The sequence below is a fragment of the Pinus tabuliformis genome, chromosome 8 (assembly GCF_031772625.1).
Source record: "Pinus tabuliformis cultivar Carrire ecotype Pingquan chromosome 8, CPIR1, whole genome shotgun sequence".
NCBI lineage: Eukaryota > Viridiplantae > Streptophyta > Pinopsida > Pinales > Pinaceae > Pinus > Pinus tabuliformis.
The window spans coordinates 1491020162-1491044296 of record NC_142294.1 but is presented as its reverse complement, the minus strand read 5'-3'; the positions used below and the strand labels follow the sequence as shown (position 1 = coordinate 1491044296).

Here is a 24135-nt window from a genome sequence, read left to right as displayed (position 1 = left end):
ATGTAGATGAAAAGAAAAGTAAAAGCATAATTGGCCACATTCAACATGAAGATGTACCTCAACATTCAAAAGATGGTCGAGACAAACACATTTAGCACATGGGAAAAAGCTAATACATGAGCTCTACCCCATCATCATGGCCATCACCCGGGTTCCTACAGGCCCCAAATGAGCCTCCTTTATCATTCAGGAACCCATGATTGTCCCAACCCCTAGTAGGCAATGAACTGCCCTACCTTAAGGGGGTATCCATTGCTATATCTTACACATCATGCTCTTATCCCTTGATCCCCGAGCAGTCAAATTAAGAAAAATCATAAAAGGCAAAAGGCATATAAATAGGGGTGGAAAAATCAAGGTCGAGGTACCTCATGTACCACGATTGCTCCCTCCTATACATTATATACCCAACTATGGGCTTCCATTTTATTAGCTACCCTTGTACCCCAACATGTGGCCCAAGGTTTCCCCTTCCATTCCCTACTCCATTCATCTCTTTATCAGATGCCACCACCCTTTAAAGGATGTCCCTTGGACATAATATCCCCTTTAAAAGTAGAAACCACCTAATAAGATACTTGGTTAACCCCATTTCGAGCTTAGAGACATTAGCACATGCCAAAACCCACTATGGAAGGGCATGCCATTATGAAGTGCCCACTTGATGTCCATGGTTTGTAATCTCTTTTACTCAATTTCCTTTGATGACTTGTTGTACTGGAAGGCTAGGGGACGCATTGGATCTTATGCAGGATTGTAAATGGTCTCCATTTTGGGTTTGGTCTCCCTATACGAAGTCCTAATCCTCTAAAGGGCTACATTGACACACGTAGGGTGTGTGTTGAGAGACATGAGCCTACACAACAGTAGACAACACTCCGTGGATACCCAGAGATGTTCAAAGATTGCTCAAGATTCACCTGTTGGACAAGGAAGATGCACCTGGTTCACCATGCCCAGTTGGCCCCACAGTTGTACCATGCACTTGGCATATGACCAAGGACTTGTATGTTGATGTGGAATTACTTACACCATCATTTGAGCACTTACACATGGTCTACAGGCATCTTCGACCTACTTGGAGACCCATGAGATCACTTGTGTGCACTCATACCCATTGGAAGCACCACAGGTTAATTATTTGCAGAACAAGGGGCCAACCACTTGTCCATTACTTTTGGGAGTCCCACTCATCATTGTGGCACTTATGGACTTCATCAAGATTCTTAGAAGGCCCAACGACATCTATTGTTGATCATTCGACCTCTTGAGAGGCTTATTATTTTGTTTATGAGCTAGTTTGGTGGGTTTGTCACCAAAAGTTAATTATTTTGCACGTTATTTTTGTTGTAGGGGCTAATTTAGGCCCAAGTAGCTAAATCGAACTCATTAGAAGTGTATAAATAGAAGTGATGAGGATTCATTTTAGCATCATCACTTGGTTTGACTTGTATCTCTTTAGAGATTTTCATTATTCCTTCTTGGTTGACGGAATTTTGGAGCATGGAATAAATTTTGATGTTTAGATTATCTATTCTTGTCTTGGAGCTTCTTGATTGACAATTTGTTGATGGTTGGATATATTCGCTTACATGTAAGTAAAAATTTAATGCTATTCTTTCTTTTACTTTGTCACATACATTGATAATGAGATTTCCGCTATACTAGGGCTAATTGTTGCATAGATTATTGTGAAATTGTGGAATTATTGTTTCTAGATAGCATCTCTCTAAGTATGGGCCATGTATGTTGAACAAATTTTCCTAGGGATAATTTTATGGTTGAATTCATCGTGGTAAGCCATATCATCTTGCAAAACGAAGTATAAAGCTTTAAGGTTACCCTCTTTTCCCTAGTGCTAATTGAAGTAGTCCTTGAAGCCTCCTTGACTTAGAAACGAAGTCCACTCTCATTATTCTTCTTGACTCCAATCTCCCCAAAGGATTAGGCACTGGTCTACCATAAGGTGATCACTTTAAGAACCATTTTTCTTCACCCTTCCTTCTTTTTTCTAGGTCTAGCCATATCAGGCCTCCTAGGGCATCACTTTCCCGACAAACCACCCATATAAAAACTTTATCTCTTGGCCTCTTCTGTGTTCGTGTGTCTCCTAAGCCCCATCCAAATTTGAGGAGATTCTGACAGTGGGATTGTGAGATATCCCAAGCCCTAGCCTTGAGACCGATTTTGCTCTAGGTTTCCCTAGGCTAGTACCTCATAGGGATCATTTTAGCACCTCTAAGTGAAGATCTTTTCTTTGATCTATTCCTTTTCCTTGTTTGAGTTAAACTCATCATCAGTTGCTAAACTCCCTCCTCTTGACCTAACTTGGGTCCCCTTGGTCCCATGTGGTCCCATATCTTATCAAAGTCAACTCTTCAAGAACCACTTGGGAAACCAAGTTCCACAAGGATTTTAAGGTTTAGGAAGCTCTTTTACAAGTCACATTCCCTAAGCCAAGCCCTCAAATCCCTATTCCCTTATCCTAGAGAATCTTGCACCTTGATTAAGAAGCAAGCAAGTCCCACTCTTAAGTCTCTACTAGGAAAGGGTCATCAAGATCACTTCACATCCATCTTAGTAGATTTATCCTTCATAAGTGATTCTCTATATTTCGAGTTTCCTCCCATCGGTGAAAGTCCATAAAGAGTAGGAAGCTTTAGCTGTGGAGACAGTGGGTTTTAGCTTCATTTTTGTTCTTGACCTAGCAAGTGCCCCTCTAGGACCCCTTGCTCGTTTGAGCGGTAATAAGGGACAGGGGGCACAGAGAAAGAAGAAGGACCTATCAAAGGTCAAGTGCTTCAGGTGTGGTTAGTTCGATCACTACAACATCCAGTGTCCTCTCAGGAAGAAGGAAAAACAAGAGAAGCATGACCAACAGGCAATGTCAAATGAGATCAACAAGTTGTCCTCCAGGTTGGAGGAAGACTTCACAATGTTGGCAGCCATACCTCCAGAAGTGAGGTGGGGTGACTTGGCGTTGAAGCCCCAGAGAGCTATAGATTTGGGCAGGGTCCATTGAGGAGTCCACGTCATGGATCATTACCTGGCTACAGGGGCCCACAGTATTCAATAGCAGGATGGATCAGTGGCAGTTGATGCAGTCAGTACCAAAGTGACAGTTGTAGACTAGTAGCAGTCAGATGCTGAGGAGTGCAGATTCTTCAAAGATAGTGCAGAGACTAGTAGCAGTCAAATGCTCGGGAGAAAAATGCATCATACTGAACACTGCTGATTCAGTATTTCAGATGCTTGTCAATTGCAAATGTTGCAATTGCAGTCAATTGCAGATGTTGCAATTGCAGCAACACGAGATGAGAGGGAGTTGCAATGCCGATGTGGTGTTGGCAACAACACAGCAAGGTCAGCAACAATACAGATGCATCATCAGAGTTGCGCAGTGATTGGTGGGCAGTGGCAGGAAGTCATAGTGGTCAAAGATCAGCAGCGTGACTTAGAAAAAATTTAATTACTGATTAATTAACTTAACTAAGGCATCTCTAAGTGGATTTTCTTGAAACTTTTTCTAGGTTTTGGAGTCCTAGTGTTTCTTAGCCTCTCTGACAACTGTCGAGACTAGAAATCCATCTGATGCTACAAAAAATAACAATTAATATCATCAACGAGTCCACATTATCATCATCATCATCAAGGAGTCTAGTCCAATTCATCATCAACGAGTCCATGTCACCATTGAGTCCACATCATAAAGGAGATAACCTCGTTCAAATGATCAAGGAGTTTGATCTCGTTCACATTATTATCGAGGAGTCCACATTATCAAGGAATCCACATCATTAAGAAGTCCATATCATCATAAATAAAATCACGTCATCATCAAGAAATTCATATCATGAAGAACATCAAAGATTTCAACATTATTAAGTTCACATTATCAAGATTAAGAAGTCCACATCATCAAGGAGCTCATCATCCATATCATCATTGAGAAGTTGACCTTGACTACATCATGATCAAGAATTACACATGATTAATGATGATAAAAGAAATACAAGATACTTATCTTTTGAAAACATGACAGCTCCCTCTTAATCTTTTAGCCTTCTTGAATCCAACCTGCACATCAACCTTGTCAAGATGACAAAACTTTTGGGGTTTCTACTTAAGTGGAAGTAGTTTATTCCATAATCCCTAGGATTTTCATCACTAACCCTAGATAGGGCTATCAATTGATTGGCTAGGGTCAGTAACTAGGGTTTTGAATTCAAACCCTAATATTTCTCCAAGTTCAAGTAAAGCTCATCTTCATCATTCTCGATCAGTGTCCTTGTATCCATTTTCAACCTCATTAATTTTTAACATTGGCAATCCTAGGGTTTTGCAAACCCTAGGAATTTCTTGTTCAAACCCTAGATGATGCAATCTTATCAAGTATGGGATCCTTAGAAATATTCTAGTCATACTTCAGAGGATTTCCAAGCTACATACTTCAGATCAACTGAATTGATTTCGCAAAAATTTCATCATCAAGGCTTATGCAGCAGACCAAAAAAAAATTTCCAACCCATTTATTCACTTGCAAACTTGCAATTTGAGATAAGAGGAGCAAGACTATAATAAATTTTTTAGGTAACAAGATTTTGAGTCATTGAGACGGATGGCTTCAGATCAATTAGGTGGACCTTATTGCAGAGCATTTTTGACCAGGACTTTTTATGTATAAAAGGAGTTCATTACTCATCAACAAAAAAACCAATCTGTCCAACAACATCACTGACATACAAACTCAAGCTTCCTCTAGAAATAGTATCAGAATTGCAGTCTACAAAAGCATATAGCCCAAATCATCTTCATTGTTTTATTTTCCATAGCCACAGAAATGTAATTCAGAGGGAAAATAAAATTTTTGGCTCTTCTTCAATTTTGTAGTGATTCGCATGCACTCGGTCTTTTCACTAGCATACAACAGTATCATGGTAAATTAGCTCGAATAGGCCACATTATTATAGTACAAAATCTTGTAGTCTCAAGAAACACTTTGTCCTCTTCTTTTTAGACATAGACCCACTAAACCTTTTAGATAATGTCATAGAGAAGCTCTCATGCTATATAGAGAAGCTTGCATAGGAGAGGATCACAAAGATCATGCTCAGAATTTAGAACTCGCACTGTGATAATATTACGATTTGAAACTCGACCTTTCAAGGAGCTCGATCCCTTTGTATCATTATATAGACTTTGGATCTCGAATAGCCTGAGTCTCATATCAAAAATGCCATTATAGATGAACATGAGAGCTCGGGTTATTTAGCTGCATAGTCTATCATATCTTACATTTTTATGCTTCAGTACTTTGTGATATTCCACATTGTTTAATATCCACAAGTAGCTCACATGATGCATATGACACAAGACTTTGACTTCTATATATATATATATATATGTGTGTGTGTGTGTGTGTGTGTGTGTGTGTGTGTGTGTGTCATAGAGCACTTTGCCTCAGAACCACGCATATTAATAGCCACATAACAAGCATATTATGAGCCATAAATTTCGCATAACAAGAATTCCATAGAGATTCAAATGCTATAAGATCGGATGCCACAGAGAAGACTATAATGCTCTTTGGATGCCACAACCGTAAATCTTGATACTTTTGCACTTCTTTTACCATGATATGATACTTCAAGTCTTCAAGCCTTAGGACTACAGTAACTAGTGTTGAAGAAAGTGTAACTAGGTTTGGTATTCATAAATGTAATTTTGATCTTTGTACTTGTAAAAGAAAAGAAATATTATTTTTGTAAATTATAAAATGAGTTTCTTGCTCATTATATAGGTCCAACACATGTTAAAGTGCTATAGAAAAGTCAAAGAGTCAAAGAAAATATTAAGAAGCTCTTCTTGAGCATGAGAAAAATATATGAGTCTACCTAGTGTCTAGATTAGCCCTCCAAGACAAGCACAATCCTCTTGAAGAAGGCAGCAAACAAAACGATGTAAAATGCAGTCAAGTCGGCCAGCAAAACGATATAAAGAGCAGTCATGTCAGCTCAAATGAAGTGACACAACAATTCACTGTCATGTCAGCTTATTATGGGAGACTAACTACTATATATATGCGGCTAGGGTCACCACAAAAGGAGCAGAACTCAGATTCTCTCTAAACTTCGTATAGGTGCAGGAAGTACAGGACAGTTGCAGGAAGAATTTCGGATGTCATTCTCGGAGGTCTATCCACAAGCTCAGGAACTTTGGATGGGTACAGTAGGGTGCATCTCGGATACCTCTGCAATAATTACAGTGAGAAAATCTCCTCGGTGTTCACAGTCTAGGCCTATCTATACAGTGATCTTTGAAGCAACCTTACAATCTCGACATTCTTGTGATAAGGCAGTGATCTCATGAAGACACACTCTGTCTCAGTATATAGTCCAGAAGCAGTCATAATAGATGCAATTATGATCTTAGTATAACTACAGTCATGACCTTAATGGAGAAGATCAGTATCTCGGTAAATCTAAGTGCAACTCTCCTATATATATATATATATATATATATATCAGATCTCTTTGTTGTAATGAAGATCTCGGTAAGGATACAACAGTAATGATCTCGGTGGTACAACAATAATAATCTCGGTGTTGCAGCAGTGATGGAGATCTCGGTGGTGCAGTAGTGATGGCCTCAGTGGTGCAACAATGATGATGATCTCAACAGTGATAAAGAAGAGGATTGGTGTCTTGGTCTTGGAGTGGCCTAGTAGGTCAAGGGTCATGGTCTTGGTATTGTCAATTGGAATCTCTATAAGAAGAATTTTCTAGGGGTTTTCCTCTCCAAGAGGGAGAGGTTTTGGCCCTGGCAAAAAGTCAACATCTTGTGTTCTTGTCTCTTTGTTTTTTTATAGCTATTTGATGAAGTAAGAAATACACACGCTAATAATATCAAGAAAAGATTGTGCTAATAAGATAAAGATAAAATACCTAACAAATAGTTATCATGTCAAGAAGAATCTCATTAACTCTACTACCCTAGATTCTTCAACAACTAGATATCATAGACCATCTTAATGAGGCTCGAATATGATCTTCGGCCAAATCACAGGTCTAGAATTTGATCCATAGAAATGATGACTTCCTAAAATCTTTGCATAAGAGGAGCCACATATTTGCATAATGGAGATGTCATAGGGCTCTCACAAAGGAACCAAAGGATAATGAAATGCCATGGGAGACTCATACAATATCACATAGATGTTTGCACAAGAGAAAAACAAGCTCACATTTATCCATAGAGAAGTGGGTTACATACCTTAGATAAAATTACAAGCTCGAACTTAAGTGTAATTCCAGATTTTGCCTACTTCACATTGAATTAAATGTCCAGAACTTGCCATAAACTTGATTAGACTTTTAGAAATTTGTCCTTCTCTCAATCCTGCTCTTCAACTTAGCTTTGATACCATGGTGATTTTCTAGGACACCTACTAGAATTAGGTTTTTCTTCACCTGATAACTACTTCAATGATCAATTAAACATTAGTTTTCACATAGCATTAAATTCCATATCATTTAGGCAATTATACAGAAGAAAAACATCAACTAATAAACATGAAAGAGCAGTAAAGTAACCATGAAACAATGAGACAAGAGACACAGAAATTAGGCACACAGTCAGGGGAAAACCCATAAATGTTCTTCTTTATGAGAGAAAGAGAGTTTCCAAATTCATCTATACATCATAAATAATAATAGAAGAATAATAACCAAACCAGTAACCAAAATCATGATGAAGTGCCATGTCAAAAGTAAAGTCTCTGAAATTTCGACCCTCCCTAGAATTTTGACCTCCTCCTAAAATTTCAACTTCCTCCTAAAATTTCGGCCCTCCTGTAATTTCGTTGGATCAGAGATGCATGAGACCAAAATGTTGTGTCCAAATGAGGAGAAATTATCTCCTTTATATAGCCTTCAAGTGGGGGTCGAATGGGTGCCACTTAGGGGCCCAACCGACCTAATAGATTTGGAGGCAAACTTAAAAATTTAAATTTCCATTTATTTTTCAAGATGAAAATACCGACCATGGCTACCATATTTTTCAACAATATGTCAACATCGGTTTAGAGAACAAAAGGAAGAAAACCCATGTCTCGGTTTCTCCAAATTCCCAAGGGTGTTAGAAATCCAACACAGGACATTCTGACGTGGTAGACTGTGATGATGTAGCCACATAGGGCACAGTTTGGTCAAATGAAGCAAGATTGAGATGAAATCAAGTTATAAAAAATCCAAGTGATGAGTTGGCAAATTCATCAAGGCATTAGAGAAGTAGAAAATGGTGGTAAGTTTATATTGCTATGTACAAAAAAGTTGAATCAAAGGGTGAGATAGATATTGGAAAGGTCAAGGAGAACATTGGAGTACTAAAGGTTACCACTCTTATCTGGTTGACTTCAAGATCCTTTGGGCTTCCCTGATTTTGTGACACAAGACAACACTTTAGTGGGGGACAATTTAATGTACTATTTTATTAAAAAATTACTAAGTCTCCAACATGTGGATAACTCTTAAAAAAATTAGTAATAATTTATAGAGGAAAAGTTCAACTAGTTGTCATCTAGCCATTAGTAAAAATTTTATAAAAGGTTAGCCTCTCCTCTAATAATTGTTGTTGACAAAAAGAACAGAACGTTGGTGACTTATGATTGGGCATTTTTCCAATGACTCTTTCCTTATACTATTCACAAGGATCCTAAGTCAATGGATAGTACAATGAATTTGTTGGAAATAGATTATGCGCATTGAGCTCCAATATTCAATGGTCCAAGATGCAAGGTTATAGGAAAAATCTTAATGACATACCAGCTTTCCTGATGAATCCTATATATTTTTGGATTTTGATGAGCCCCAATTTTTGGTACAATTTGGGCTCATATTGGCCTACTTACCTTGCTCAACCATTCATATTTTACCACTTATGCATTCATTTCTTAGTATATTCGTGTTGTTTGTAGGAAGAAGGGCAGGCATTATATCTATGTGACTAATACATGATGATTTCAGGTTCTTGGCATTAAAGAGAGCAAAAGACCACGCAAAAGGAGACAAGGAGACAGCAAAGGTGACATTGCGGGTTCATAGGGAGGTTGTCCACAGTCTTGATGACCCTCCTCGTGATTTTCACCTTCACTCCGAGCTCTAACAGCTCTCCCCACCGAGCTTAAAGGCAGCCAACACGTTCTACAGGATCAGCAGTTTTACAGCAGTTTGACTTTCAGTTGGACAGCCAAGCTCCACGAATAGAGGAAGCCAGCTTGATCTTCATTTTGTATAAATATGAAGGTCGTAGCCTTTGTTAGGAGCTTTTTGAACTTTTGGACTGATATTGTAATTTTTGAGCATAGCTCGGTGTTTGTTGTTGTAAGCTAGTTTTGGCATGACATTAGACTTTTGATTATGAATAAAGGCAAGCAGATTTGGATCTAATTCTGAGCTTTTAAGGGAGCTATAGCTCTCATTTTAGGGCCCAACCTGAGAGCAATAGATCTCCTCTTCTTGTAGTGTTATTTACCTTTCTTTCCAGCACTTTGTTTACTTGTTTTGATATGCATTTCAAGAACACAGTTTGCTGATTTGATTTCTTTAATAGGATTGAGTAGGATTGGTTTATGATTAAATTACTTTCAGCTGTTTAGATTCGGATAGGAGGTTTGTAATCCACCGGAGCTCCAAGAAAAGGTTGTTAGAGATCACTGCCATCTCTGTTTAGGGATTGGGGTGCAGTCTATACCAACCACCAAAAAAAACGCAGTCTTTTCTACCTTCATGCAAGCTGCAACACAGTCGGTTTAATCGTGGATCCTTCCATGCACTTTTGCTCTTGAGCCATACTTCGTCATTGCAATTCCATGCACAACTTTTCTTCATGATTTACATCACTGTTTATTGATTTAATAGCACAGGTAGCACTGGTTAATGAATTCTCGTTTTGGGTGCAAGACATAAGTCATTTGTTTTATTTACACTGCTCCATATCATCCTACTCCCTTCTTCTTCTTCTTAACCTCACCTCAAGCCACCTACTCGACCTCTGTTCAGCTCGTTTACCTTCCAACTCATCCATTGCCACGTAGCTTCATCTTTTTGACCTTTCGTTGCTGCCATCCTTCTATCCACCAACCAACTCCGTGCACTCTCTCCCCATCTTATTCCTCTGCCCCTGAGTCATCACAAGCTCCATCTCCACCTTACCTATCCACCCAAACCATTCCATCACTTCACCATCACCCAAAACTTCCACTTCCAGCACATCTTGTAGAAGTTAGCAAACTTCCTATAGAATCCCTTAGTTTCCTGTAGGATCCCCTGCAGACATCCTGTAGAAGCCTCCAAACTTGGTTGCCGAGCATCTGAACGTTGTAGACTTCTGTGGACTAATGCTAGGGACCCTCTGGGACCTCTCCTAGCCATCCTGACCTTTCCCAAGCTTTCTCTCCCTTCGCACCACCTCTGCACAGCCAAACCCTAATAAGGAACAAATTCATAATCACTCCATCCACTTAAGCAAAAATACAAAAACAATGTTCTTTTTCATAGAAGTAGTTTGAGTTCATGCATTTCACATCATTAGAAGTAATGGCATCAGTTGTAGACATTTGCACTCTCACTATTGCACCATAGAGGTTAAACTAGTCAGATTAGGGTTTACTAGGATTTCCATGCTTTGGTTGGCTTTCAGTTCATTTTTGCAAAGTAGATCAATTTCCCTTGAGATAGCCTTCGTCCATCATTTAGAAAGCTTCTTCTGAGAGCATATAGAAGTTGGCTTGAGCCCTAGCGGACTTGTGCCAGCTGACCAAGTGGCAGATGCGACAAGAGCTAGTACTTGTGAATACAGCACCGTCGCTTCCAAGTTTGTACGAACTACCGGGTTGATAAAATTAGAGATAGGAAGCCCCAGGAGTTGTAGCATTATTGCTACAATACTGGAGCCCACCATCCTTTTTGGCGCCGTTGCGGGGGAAGCGTCAGAGTATTAGTAATTGTTGCTTTTCTTCTATTTTCTTACTCTTGCCTTCTGCTAAGTAGTTTCTTTCATTTCCATTCTGCAAAAGTAGCATAGACATTTCCTGCTTTCATAGATTAGCATTTCCTGCTTTCATAGATTAGCCTTTCATTTCTGCAAGCGTAGACTAGTGTTTCATTTCTGCAATTTCATTTGACCAAAGTAGATTAGTTCTTTCCTGCTTTCAGTTTAATTCTGCATCTTTGTAGTTAGTTGTAGATCAATCTGTTTCAGTTTTGCAGGTACAAAAGGAAAAAAGCAAAAACAATAAAAAAAAAGAAAGTCTTTTCCATTTCATGGCTCGTAGGAACCGAGATAAATCAGGCAAATTCCTACCCAACACCCCCACCACATCACTGAGTCACCCTTCTCTCTTCTTTGGTGACAGTGACCCAGAAGAACCTATAGGTGAACATCCCGAGATATACAAAGATCCTATAGTAGAAGAAGAGGTAGAGACCACTCCATCTGAAGCTATGGAATACAATAGAAGAGAAGATGAGAGAATAGAAGGTGCCTTCCCCATCCGAGAGACCAATGGAGAGATGAAAATGAAGAACATTAGCCCCTCCGCCTTACCTCGCTTCCATGGACTGACTACTTAAGATCCTGATACCTTCCTGTTTGAGTTTGTTGTCCTTTGTAGAACCTATGACTATACTGAAGATGAACAAAAGCTGAAACTCTTCCCTTCAACTCTTAAGGATGCAGCATTACGCTGGTTCATGGGCTTACCTGGGAATAGTATCACCACTTGGGCTCAGATGCAGCAAGCTTTCAATACCAAGTACAGGGATTATTGTAGGTCTAAGGAAACCAAGGGAGAAATCTTTCGGATGACCATGGGAAATGATGAGTCCTTAGAGGATTATGAGGAGAGGTTCCAACTAAGCTATAAGCGGGCCAGGTGCACACTTGACCTTGAATCCCTCAAGTTGGTCCTGCTCCGAGGAGTCCCTGAAGACCTCTTAGATACCCTTCACATGTTAGCTGGGGGGGACATTTACCAACTGCCTTATGAGGACATCAAGACTGTGTTTAGAAACCACTCCAGGGCAGCTCGGAAACGAGGTAGGGGAAACCTCCTCTCAACTAGTGTCCCTTTCTCCAAACATGAGCTTGCAAATCAATTAGAAGATCTCAAGAGTGAGGTGAGTCAGACCATTGCCATGCAACTGGACACATTCAGAATCCAGCAGAAGAAAGAAGAAGCTGAGAGAGCCTTGGCTGTCTTCTGCCCTAGGTGCACAAGGAGACACCCTAAGAACGAATGCCCATTGCATTCGGTTGAAGTATGCTTCGTTTGTGAGGAGGACCATCCCACAAATTAGTGTCCAACCTTACCTGGGTTTAAAGCCATGTACCAAGGGACAGAAGCTCCCCCTGAACCTCTCTATTACCTCAACCAAAGGAGGCCACAAGGATCTAGACCTTATCAGCAGGGAATGCAAGGGGCACCTCAAGCTTATTACAGCCCCAACCAATCGACTCCTATGCCTTCCTGGGGTCCCCCTGCTCATCCTTCCTGGTCCATGCCTCTCCTCCATGGTCTTATCCACCTCCGTACCCTACTCAACCTACTTCTCATTCATATCATTCACATGCCCAGCCACAACCTCAGTGGAATGCACCTCAGTCGGGGTGGAGGCCCCAGTACAACACTCCTCCTGCCATTTTGCCTCCACCACCGGTTCAACCTTAGCCATTACCTCCTGCTCCTCCAAGGCAACCTCAAATGCTTGCTCAACCGAACCCGAACCCCAACAATAGACAGGCCCAACAGGTATACACTGGGGAAACCTCATGCCCTACCTATGCTGTGGAGATCCAGGAGATCAACCTTCGATCTGGAAAGACTCTACCAGATCGCCAACCTCCTCCCCCAGAGGATGAGGAAGATAAACAGGAAAGTAAACCAAAGGCTATTCCACCCTTTCCTGAGAGACTAACAGCCACCACACAACCCAACCCAGAGGAGGATGAGCTTCTGGGTGAGCTCAAGCAGTTGTGTGTAAAAATACCACTTCTCCAAGCCATCAAGGATGTGCCAATATACAACAAACTGGTTAAGGAAAAGTGTTTCAAACACCCAGGCAGGCGGAAGAAAGATGCTTCAACCATCAATGTCATAGGACAACTGTCTGACCTTATGTTAGGACAAGTCATCTGCCCAAAGTACCTAGATCCTGGAAGTCCTGTAGTAGATGTCCACATCAATGGCACCATCATACCTCACACCTTGATCGATCTAGGGGCTGCCATTAATGTGATGACCAGGGATACCATGCTCAAACTCAATCTTCAGGGTTCCTTGAGGAAGACCTCAACAGTACTGCAATTAGCAGATCGCTCCACTGTGACTCCCGAAGGGATTGTGGAGGATGTCTTGGTCTCTATCGACTCTTGAGAATATCCTGCAGATTTCTTGGTTCTGCAACCCAAGGCAAAGCTTACTGGATATCCTCTCATTTTGGGAAGGCCTTGGTTAGCCACTGCAAATGCCTACATAAGTTGTCGTGCAGGAAATATGACCATCAAAAATGGTCCTATGTCCAAGCAGCTAGTCCTATACCCCACTGCCCAACCCTCCTTAGAGCATGATTTACCACTCTGGTTAGAGGAAGGAGAGGAAGACGAGGTGTACTCAGCACCTCTGTGCACCTTAGAGACCACTAGAAGAGACCCCCCAACCGAGGATGACTTGATTGAGACCTTGATCCGGAATCCACCTTCCAGTACACTATCCTTAGAGAAATTGGTGGAGGATGCCCAAGCTAGCACTTTAGTGGATCTTTGTACAACCAACCCTGTCACTCCCAGAGTCAAGAATGTGGAGTTCGGCCCTGAGAGAACGTTGAAGATCAGCTCCTCCCTATCTCCTTCCCAGGAAAAGGAGTTGTGTAGCCTGTTGGCCAGTCACCTAGATGCTTTTGCTTGGAGCTATAAGGAGATGAAAGGAGTCCATCCTTCGGTTTGTACCCATCACATATACATCAAAGAGGATTGTAAGCCGGTTAGGCAACCCCAGAGGAGAATGAATCCAGCCCTTAAGGACATTGTCAAGGAAGAATTGCAAAAACTGTTGGATGCCGGATTCATCTACCCCATCTCAGATAGTGAATGGGTGTCCCCTCTGGTGTTGGTTCCCAAGAAAAATGGGAAATGGAGAATCTGTGTGGACTACTGAGAACTGAACAAAGCTACCAAGAAAGACCATTTCCCTCTAACTTTCATAGATCAAGTGTTGGATGGACTGGCAGGAAAGAAGTTCTTCTCTTTCCTGGATGGGTTTAGCGGGTACAGCCAAATCCAAATCAGCCCGGAAGACCAAGATAAGACCACCTTCACTAGCCCTTGGGGTACCTTTGCCTACCGAGTCCTTCCCTTTGGGCTATGCTATGCTCCTGCTACCTTCCAGAGAGCTGTTTTGAGCATCTTCTTGGAGCTGGTCCATGATGCAGTGGAAATCTATATGGATGACTTCACTCCTTATGGGGCCAACTTTCAGGAAGCATTGTCCAATCTGGGAAAAGTCCTAACCAAATGCATCGAGATGAACTTGTCCCTTAGTCCTGAAAAATGTGAATTCCTAATGACTGAAGGGACCGTGCTAGGCCATACCATTTCTTGCCAAGGGTTGCAGGTGGATCCTAACAAAATTGCTCTCATCAAGAAGGTTCCACCTCCTCAAAAGGTAAGGGATGTTCGGAGTTTCTTGGGATTAGCTGGATACTACTAGAGATTCATTAAAGATTTCAGCAAGCTAGCCTCGCCATTGTTTGGCCTGTTGGCAAAAGATGTGGAGTTTAAATGGACTGACGATTGCCAGAGGGCTTTAAATGAATTGAAGGACAAGTTGGTGTCAGCCCCAATCCTGAGAGGTCCAAACTGGGCCCTACCTTTCCACATCCACACCGATGCCTCGAACAAAGCCATAGGTGCAGCTTTAGGACAAGTTGAGCAAAAACTTCCATATGCCATTTACTTTGTTAGCAAAAACTTGTCCAAAGCTGAGCTGAATTACACTGTAACCGAGAAAGAATTCTTGGCTGTGGTCCATGCACTGAACAAGTTCCGACATTATATTACTGGCTATCAAACCTTTGTACATACAGACCATGCTGCAATTAGATATTTAATGAATAAACCAGATGTGAATGCTCGTATTATTAGATGGTTACTTTTATTGCAGCAATTTGATTTGACCATTGTTGACAAACCAGGTAGAGAAAATGTTGTTGCTGACTTTTTATCTAGATTGGATTTGTCTGCAGATGAGGATGGAACGGTGGATGACCAAATGCCCGATGAACATCTGTTTGCTATTTCAGTACTCTCTCCATGGTTTGCTGATATAGCAAACTACCTTGTTTCAGCACAGTTCCCTCCGCACCTATCTTCCAGAGAGAAGAGCAGAATCATCAGAAAAAGTGCCTCATTTACTTGGATCGGGGGCAATCTGTTCAAGCTTGGCCCCGATCAGATCTTAAGGCGTTGTGTAAGGGAGGAGAAAGTCTTTGATATCCTCCTCACTTGTCATGATGGGCCTTGTGGAGGACATTTTGCAGCAAAGAGAACTGCCTTCAAGATCCTGCAGGCAGGCTACTATTGGCCCACACTTCATCAAGATGTCAGAAGATATGTCAGTCAGTGTGACCAATGCCAAAGAATGGGGAAACCGACCCAAAGGGATGAGATGCCTCTCCAACCTCAGGTGACTCTTGAGCCATTTGAGAAGTGGGGTATGGACTTTGTGGGCCCAATCAACCCTCCTTCGAGGCAAAGGTCTTACATCATTGTGTGCACTGACTACCTGACAAAGTGGGCAGAGACCAAAGCAATCAAAGCAGCAACAGAAGAAAAGGTGGCCGAGTTCCTAAGAGAAAACATCTTCTATAAGTTTGGCTATCCAAGAGAGCTGGTCACCGATCAAGGGAGCCAGTTCACCTCCAACCTGGTTGAAGATCTACTAGCTCATCACAAGATCAAGCATAGGACTTCCACCCCCTATCACCCTCAAGCAAATGGGCAGGTGGAAGTCACCAATAGAGCATTAGAAGGGATCTTGACTAAGGTGGTGAGCAGCAGCAGAAAGGACTGGGCAGATCGCCTGGTTGAAGCCACATGGGCTTACAACACCACTTGGAAGACCACCACCGGCTTCACACCTTATGAGCTGGTCTATGGGAAGAAAGCTTTGCTGTCCATTGAGTTTGAATACAACACTTTGAGGATGGCAGCTCAGCTGGACCTAGATCTCAGCCATGCACAACAAGAAAAGCTATTGCAGTTGAATGGCCTGGAATGCAGGCCCTCCTTCACTCAGAAGTGGTTCAACTTCAGAGAAAGGTGTGGCATGACCAACATCTCCATGACAAGCAATTTCGGCCGGGAGATTGGGCTTTGTTGTATGACTCCAGATACAAAGATTTCAAGGGGAAGCTGAGAACCAGATGGCTAGGGCCATATTCAGTGGAAAAATGTCATGACAATGGATCTGTGCTTATTAGGACCATTGATGAGGAAGCCATCCCCATGCTTGTCAATGGGCATCGATTGAAGATCTACAGGAAGCCTCCCTCAAGACAAGAGTTCATCAAAACTATGGAGAAGGCAGTGTTGGTCATAGAGAAGGGTTCTGCCTCTGCTTTGGGCATACCCTGAAGAATCTAAAAATAATAATAATAATAATAATAATAATAATAAAGATCCTTGGGTGAAAACCTTTCTGAGGCGCCCAAGGCAGGTGGTAGGGGTGAAAACCTCATTGAGGCGCCCCTATTGTCTTTTCAAAAAAAAAAGAAAAAAGAGATTGGAAAAAGATCCTTGAGTGAAAACCTCTTTGAGGCGCTTAAGGCAGATGGCAAGGGTGAAAACCTCAATGAGGCGCCCCTGTTATCTTTCAAAAAAAAGAAAAAAAAAACAAGGTCAGTAGATTCATTATGTAAAATTGCATGCAGGTGTTCTATGGAGGAGAGGAAGCCTCTCAACTCAAAGCCAAGGGTCCTCATCATGCACCCAGGACACCTCACCAGCACCTCCTCCAAGAATCCTCATTTTCTCCAAGGTATGTGCAATTTTATTACAGCTTGAGTCTTCTACAGGAAGACGCAGATTTTCTACAGGAAAATGCAGAGTTTCTACAGGAAGATGCAGATCTTCTACAGGAAGGTGCAGACTCTCTACAGGAACGCATCCTTTCTACAGGAAGCGCTGTATTTCTACAGGAAGCTTCCTGTAGAAGCTCAGAACAGGCCAGAATTCATTTCATGAGGAGATCTAACGGCTAAGGATCGGTTTGGACGCATGCATGCCACTGTTGTCAACCATGCACATTGCTGTTATCTTGTTCCACCATCCTTGTCGACATGCAACAAAGTACCTGCACCAGCAAAGCAGATCGATGAGTCTCGAGGAAAAGCAAATTGTAAATGGAAAAAGCGTTAGAGATCTCACACCATATTCATCACAGTCAGCCCGAAGCTCCGAGAGCATGATCGTGAGGCCATCCATCGTCGTGCAACATGCACCCAAGGAGGAAGAACTGTTCCAAGACATCCCGCGGGAGTCCTGTAACAGTTAAGCCTGCTGGAGTGGATACCATTCACCGCGCAGGCCATATGAAGTGAAACGTGGGCGCATGCAACTGAAGCATCCCATCCATCGACGGCAGCTCATGAACATGGACCTCCGGGCCTGTGTAAGTTCGCCAGCAGCAGGTAAATCGACTCATCAGCGTCCAAAGAGCCGAAACATCGTGTGCAGCCACGCAGGTAAGTGTCTCGACCCTTCCTTCCATCAGATTGCATGAATGCTACTTTGATTGATTGCTTAAGTGTAAAGGTGAATGGGTTGAGCGGCAGTATGGTCAGTTGGCCAGCCACGTCGGCCAGTCAATAGTCTAGTTGGATGTATGGGTGGCGGCCATGACAAAAAGAATGGGCAGCACGCACGTGAGAGAAATCCCGTCGAGAAAACGAGTTCAACAGAAGGGGCGGCGGCAGATCCGCGGGAATTGATGCGGCAGCAAGTGAACGCACAGTTGAATGATGGGGTGACGTCACCCAACGGTCCGGCGGGGACAGCTCACCCCCGCGCCACGGATTCCGCCGAATTCAAAATCTAATCGGCTAGATTGCATTCATGCATTTAGCAACCACCGGTTTGAACTCGAGCGGCCATCCTGATCCTTCTGCAGTGTGATACGCCGAGCCTTTGGCTATCAGAGCGATTGAGAAGCACACCCAAGGCGCAGACCGACTGCAGTCTCTCCCGAAAATCGCGCGCTGCATTCTACAGGAACGCTGTCATTCTACAGGAACGCTGCATGCTACAGGAACGCTGTCATCCTACAGGAACGCAGTTTTCTACAGGAAAGCGGGTGCCTCACGTAAAAAGGTGGCCAATTAAAGAGGTAACCCTGAACTCTTCATGCAACTGGTTATTAAAGGTGGCAGAATTGTCGTCCACAGTCTGGTCATAGAGAAACGGTGAAATTGTTGTCTGTTGTGCCTATACTGTCATTCTACAGGATGTCGAGTAATTAAACTGTGTTAAGTCCTCAGGGATAAGTTTTGTGGGTTATGTGCATGACATTCTACGCTCTGTCTCAGTAAACCAAAATCTCTTCCACAATCACCACCTCTGGTTAAGAAACTTGTTTTATCATGCCGGGTGGTTTTATAAGACGAGAACCCACTGATTCAACCAAATTAAGGGAAAACCAGGAAGTGGTAGAGCTCTTCACACGGGTTCAATGGATATCTTTTTGTGACAAATTGCAGGGGTACAATGATGAAGTGGCAGAAGAATTTTTGCAGGCTCTGAAGCCGAAATCCAAGACACTGGCCACAGTGAACTTCAGAGGTCTAAGCCTCAAGCTCACCCCGCAATATATCAGTCGGATTACTGAACTTCCGATGGGTTTGCCATGGGATGAGGAAAAAAGAAAGTTGAGCCAGCAAGCCAAGAAAGAATTCTTTCCACCTGAGGAGGAATTCTCAGAGGACAAAAATGGGGTGCGAAGAACCAGCTTGCTGCCACCATGGAATGAAGTCAGCTTGCAAATCATGAAATATATAACTTGTGAAGGCCGTTTTAGCATCGTGTATGCATATCACTTTCGGTTGCTCACTGAATTGAGGCACCAGATTGATCTTCCTGTAGAACAAAAACTGAGCATTCCTTATTTCCTGTTGCAGTCTCTAATTGAGTGTGCCACAAAGCTAGAGGGCATACCAGATCAGATAGTCCACCATGGGTTGATCAAGCTTCTTGTGGAGGATGCGCTGCATTCATATAAGGTTCCCCTCTCATGGGAATCATTCCGGAATTTGACAAGAGATGGAGACATTAAAATGTTGATTGAAGAAACGGGTTCCTCCAGCAGTGAGGAACACGAAGCAGTGGCCGAGGGAAAGAGAGAAAAAGGCCAGAAGACCCCGACCACAGTGCAGAAGAAAGAACAAAAGAAGAAGCATGAGGAAAAGGATGACAAAGAAAAAGGTGGCACACCCATCTTGTCAGCAAGAGAAAAGAGGTTGAAGAGCAGAATGGACAAAGCTGAGGTGGTCCACATCAGCCCCAGTACCTCATCAGCACCTGCAACCAAGGCAAAAAGCAAAACCCATGCGGCTAAGCAAGAAAAGGTGATGACACCCGTGCCTACAGGAAAGCAGAAACAGGCTTCTACAGGAAGCCCGAAAACAGAGACAAGGGCTTCTACAAGAAGCCCGAAATTGGCAAAAGGGGCTTCTACAGGGAGCCCGAAAATCATTGAAAAAGAGGCTTCTACAGGAAGCCCAAAAATTACCAGAGCAGGGTCTTCTACAGGAAGCCCGAGAGTGGCTAAAGCAGGGTCTTCTACAGGAAGCCCAAAATTGGTACAGAAAGGATCTTCTACAGGAAGCCGGAAATCTGAAAAGAAGGGGCCCTCTACAAGGAGCTCTGAGAAAGCAAAACGCAAGAAAGAGAAGGCTGGTATTCTCGAAGAGGAGACAGCAGCTACGCTGGCCGCCCTCAGTACACCTCCAAAGCCGAAGGAGAAGAGAGAGAGGGAGATCCCTCTACCATTTGAAGCCAGGAGAAGTAAGAGAATAAACACGGGCAAGCCGCAGCCTCCACCCAGCAGCCAAACCATTTCAGGGGGTGTCCCTACTTCGCCCAGTAAAAGATCCCCCTCTAAAACTTCGGCCACCCCCGAGAAGGGAAGCCCAAAAATAACTTCCTGGACACGAAGGATAGGCCAATCGGCTTCCGAAGCCCGTCTCAAGGAAACGGAAAAGGGGGAGGAAGCGCCACCCTCGTCACCGCCAGGGGCAGAAAAGGCAGGGCCACCAAGAACAAGAAAGGAAGAGCATGCTCCGAGCTCTAGTTCTCGGCCAAGGACGAGGAGCCGGAGCAAAGTTGCTCAAGGATGAGCAAATAGTTTAGCTGCGGGGTGATGATGAGCCCCAATTTTTGGTACAATTTGGGCTCATATTGGCCTACTTACCTTGCTTAACCATTCATATTTTACCACTTATGCATTCATTTCTTAGTATATTCGTGTTGTTTGTAGGAAGAAGGGCAGGCATTATATCTATGTGACTAATACATGATGATTTCAGGTTCTTGGCATTAAAGAGAGCAAAAGACCACGCAAAAGGAGACAAGGAGACAGCAAAGGTGACATTGCGGGTTCATAGGGAGGTTGTCCACAGTCTTGATGACCCTCCTCGTGATTTTCACCTTCACTCCGAGATCTAACAGCTCTCCCCACCGAGCTTAAAGGCAGCCAACACGTTCTACAGGATCAGCAGTTTTACAGCAGTTTGACTTTCAGTTGGACAGCCAAGCTCCACGAATAGAGGAAGCCAACTTGATCTTCATTTTGTATAAATATGAAGGCCGTAGCCTTTGTTAGGAGCTTTTTGAACTTTTGGACTGATATTGTAATTTTTGAGCATAGCTCGGTGTTTGTTGTTGTAAGCCAGTTTTGGCATGACATTAGACTTTTGATTATGAATAAAGGCAAGCAGATTTGGATCTAATTCTGAGCTTTTAAGGGAGCTATAGCTCTCAGGTTAGGGCCCAACCTGAGAGCAATAGATCTCCTCTTCTTGTAGTGTTATTTACCTTTCTTTCCAGCACTTTGTTTACTTGTTTTGATATGCATTTCAAGAACACAGTTTGCTGATTTGATTTCTTTAATAGGATTGAGTAGGATTGGTTTATGATTAAATTACTTTCAGCTGTTTAGATTCGGATAGGAGGTTTGTAATCCACCGGAGCTCCAAGAAAAGGTTGTTAGAGATCACTGCCATCTCTGTTTAGGGATTGGGGTGCAGTCTATACCAACCACCAAAAAAAACGCAGTCTTTTCTACCTTCATGCAAGCTGCAACACAGTCGGTTTAATCGTGGATCCTTCCATGCACTTTTGCTCTTGAGCCATACTTCGTCATTGCAATTCCATGCACAACTTTTCTTCATGATTTACATCACTGTTTATTGATTTAATAGCACAGGTAGCACTGGTTAATGAATTCTCGTTTTGGGTGCAAGACATAAGTCATTTGTTTTATTTACACTGCTCCATATCATCCTACTCCCTTCTTCTTCTTCTTAACCTCACCTCAAGCCACCTACTCGACCTCTGTTCAGCTCGTTTACCTTCCAACTCATCCATTGCCACGTAGCTTCATCTTTTTGACCTTTCGTTGCTGCCATCCTTCTATCCACCAACCAACTCCGTGCACTCTCTCCCCATCTTATTCCTCTGCCCCTGAGTCATCACAAGCTCCATCTCCACCTTACCTATCCACCCAAACCATTCCATCACTTCACCATCACCCAAAACTTCCACTTCCAGCACATCCTGTAGAAGTTAGCAGACTTCCTATAGAATCCCTTAGTTTCCTGTAGGATCCCCTGCAGACATCCTGTAGAAGCCTCCAAACTTGGTTGCCGAGCATCTGAACGTTGTAGACTTCTGTGGACTAATGCTAAGGACCCTCTGGGACCTCTCCTAGCCATCCTGACCTTTCCCAAGCTTTCTCTCCCTTCGCACCACCTCTGCACAGCCAAACCCTAATAAGGAACAAATTCATAATCACTCCATCCACTTAAGCAAAAATACAAAAACAATGTTCTTTTTCATAGAAGTAGTTTGAGTTCATGCATTTCACATCATTAGAAGTAATGGCATCATTTGTAGACATTTGCACTCTCACTATTGCACCATAGAGGTTAAACTAGTCAGATTAGGGTTTACTAGGGTTTCCATGCTTTGGTTGGCTTTCAGTTCATTTTTGCAAAGTAGATCAATTTCCCTTGAGATAGCCTTCGTCCATCATTTAGAAAGCTTCTTCTGAGAGCATATAGAAGTTGGCTTGAGCCCTAGCGGACTTGTGCCAGCTGACCAAGTGGCAGCTGCGACAAGAGCTAGTACTTGTGCATACAGCACCGTTGCTTCCAAGTTTGTACGAACTACCGGGTTGATAAAATTAGAGATAGGAAGCCCCAGGAGTTGTAGCATTATTGCTACAATACTGGAGCCCACCATCCTTTTTGGCGTCGTTGCCGGGGAAGCGTCAGAGTATTAGTAATTGTTTCTTTTCTTCTATTTTCTTACTCTTGCCTTCTGCTAAGTAGTTTCTTTCATTTCCATTCTGCAAAAGTAGCATAGACATTTCCTGCTTTCATAGATTAGCCTTTCATTTCTGCAAGCGTAGACTAGTGTTTCATTTCTGCAATTTCATTTGACCAAAGTAGATTAGTTCTTTCCTGCTTTCAGTTTAATTCTGCATCTTTGTAGTTAGTTGTAGATCAATCTGTTTCAGTTTTGCAGGTACAAAAGGAAAAAAGCAAAAACAATAAAAAAAAAGAAAGTCTTTTCCATTTCATGCCTCGTAGGAACCGAGATAAATCAGGCAAATTCCTACCCAACACCCCCACCACATCACTGAGTCACCCTTCTCTCTTCTTTGGTGACAGTGACCCAGAAGAACCTATAGGTGAACATCCCGAGATATACAAAGATCCTATAGTAGAAGAAGAGTTAGAGACCACTCCATCTGAAGCTATGGCATACAATAGAAGAGAAGATGAGAGAATAGAAGGTGCCTTCCCCATCCGAGAGACCAATGGAGAGATGAAAATGAAGAACATTAGCCCCTCCGCCTTACCTCGCTTCCATGGACTGACTACTGAAGATCCTGATACCTTCCTGTTTGAGTTTGCTGTCCTTTGTAGAACCTATGACTATACTGAAGATGAACAAAAGCTGAAACTCTTCCCTTCAACTCTTAAGGATGCAGCATTACGCTGGTTCATGGGCTTACCTGGGAATAGTATCACCACTTGGGCTCAGATGCAGCAAGCTTTCAATACCAAGTACAGGGATTATTGTAGGTCTAAGGAAACCAAGGGAGAAATCTTTCGGATGACCATGGGAAATGATGAGTCCTTAGAGGATTATGAGGAGAGGTTCCAACTAAGCTATAAGCGGGCCAAGTGCACACTTGACCTTGAATCCCTCAAGTTGGTCCTGCTCCGAGGAGTCCCTGAAGACCTCTTAGATACCCTTCACATGTTAGCTGGGGGGGACATTTACCAACTGCCTTATGAGGACATCAAGACTGTGTTTAGAAACCACTCCAGGGCAGCTCGGAAACGAGGTAGGGGAAACCTCCTCTCAACTAGTGTCCCTTTCTCCAAACATGAGCTTGCAAATCAATTAGAAGATCTCAAGAGTGAGGTGAGACAGACCATTTCCATGCAACTGGACACATTCAGAATCCAGCAGAAGAAAGAAGAAGCTGAGAGAGCCTTGGCTGTCTTCTGCCCTAGGTGCACAAGGAGACACCCTAAGAACGAATGCCCATTGCATTCGGTTGAAGTATGTTTCGTTTGTGAGGAGGACCATCCCACAAATTAGTGTCCAACCTTACCTGGGTTTAAAGCCATGTACCAAGGGACAGAAGCTCCCACTGAACCTCTCTATTACCTCAACCAAAGGAGGCCACAAGGATCTAGACCTTATCAGCAGGGAATGCAAGGGGCACCTCAAGCTTATTACAGCCCCAACCAATCGACTCCTATGCCTTCCTGGGGTCCCCCTGCTCATCCT

The 24135-nt window shown here is 42.9% G+C and overlaps 1 protein-coding gene across 9 annotated transcripts in view; it reads right to left on the bottom strand.

The window, feature by feature from the left end:
* LOC149241467 (calcium-transporting ATPase 5, plasma membrane-type-like) overlaps positions 1-24135 on the bottom strand; it is a 375751-nt gene that overhangs the window by 337203 nt on the left and 14413 nt on the right. The window contains exon 2 of one of the 9 annotated variants that reach the window (XM_089373991.1): positions 7273-7476. The exons of the other annotated variants lie outside the window; for them this stretch is intronic. The gene's annotated coding sequence lies outside the window, so the exon portion shown is untranslated. The remainder of the gene's footprint in view (positions 1-7272; positions 7477-24135) is intronic. 9 annotated transcript variants of the gene reach the window in all.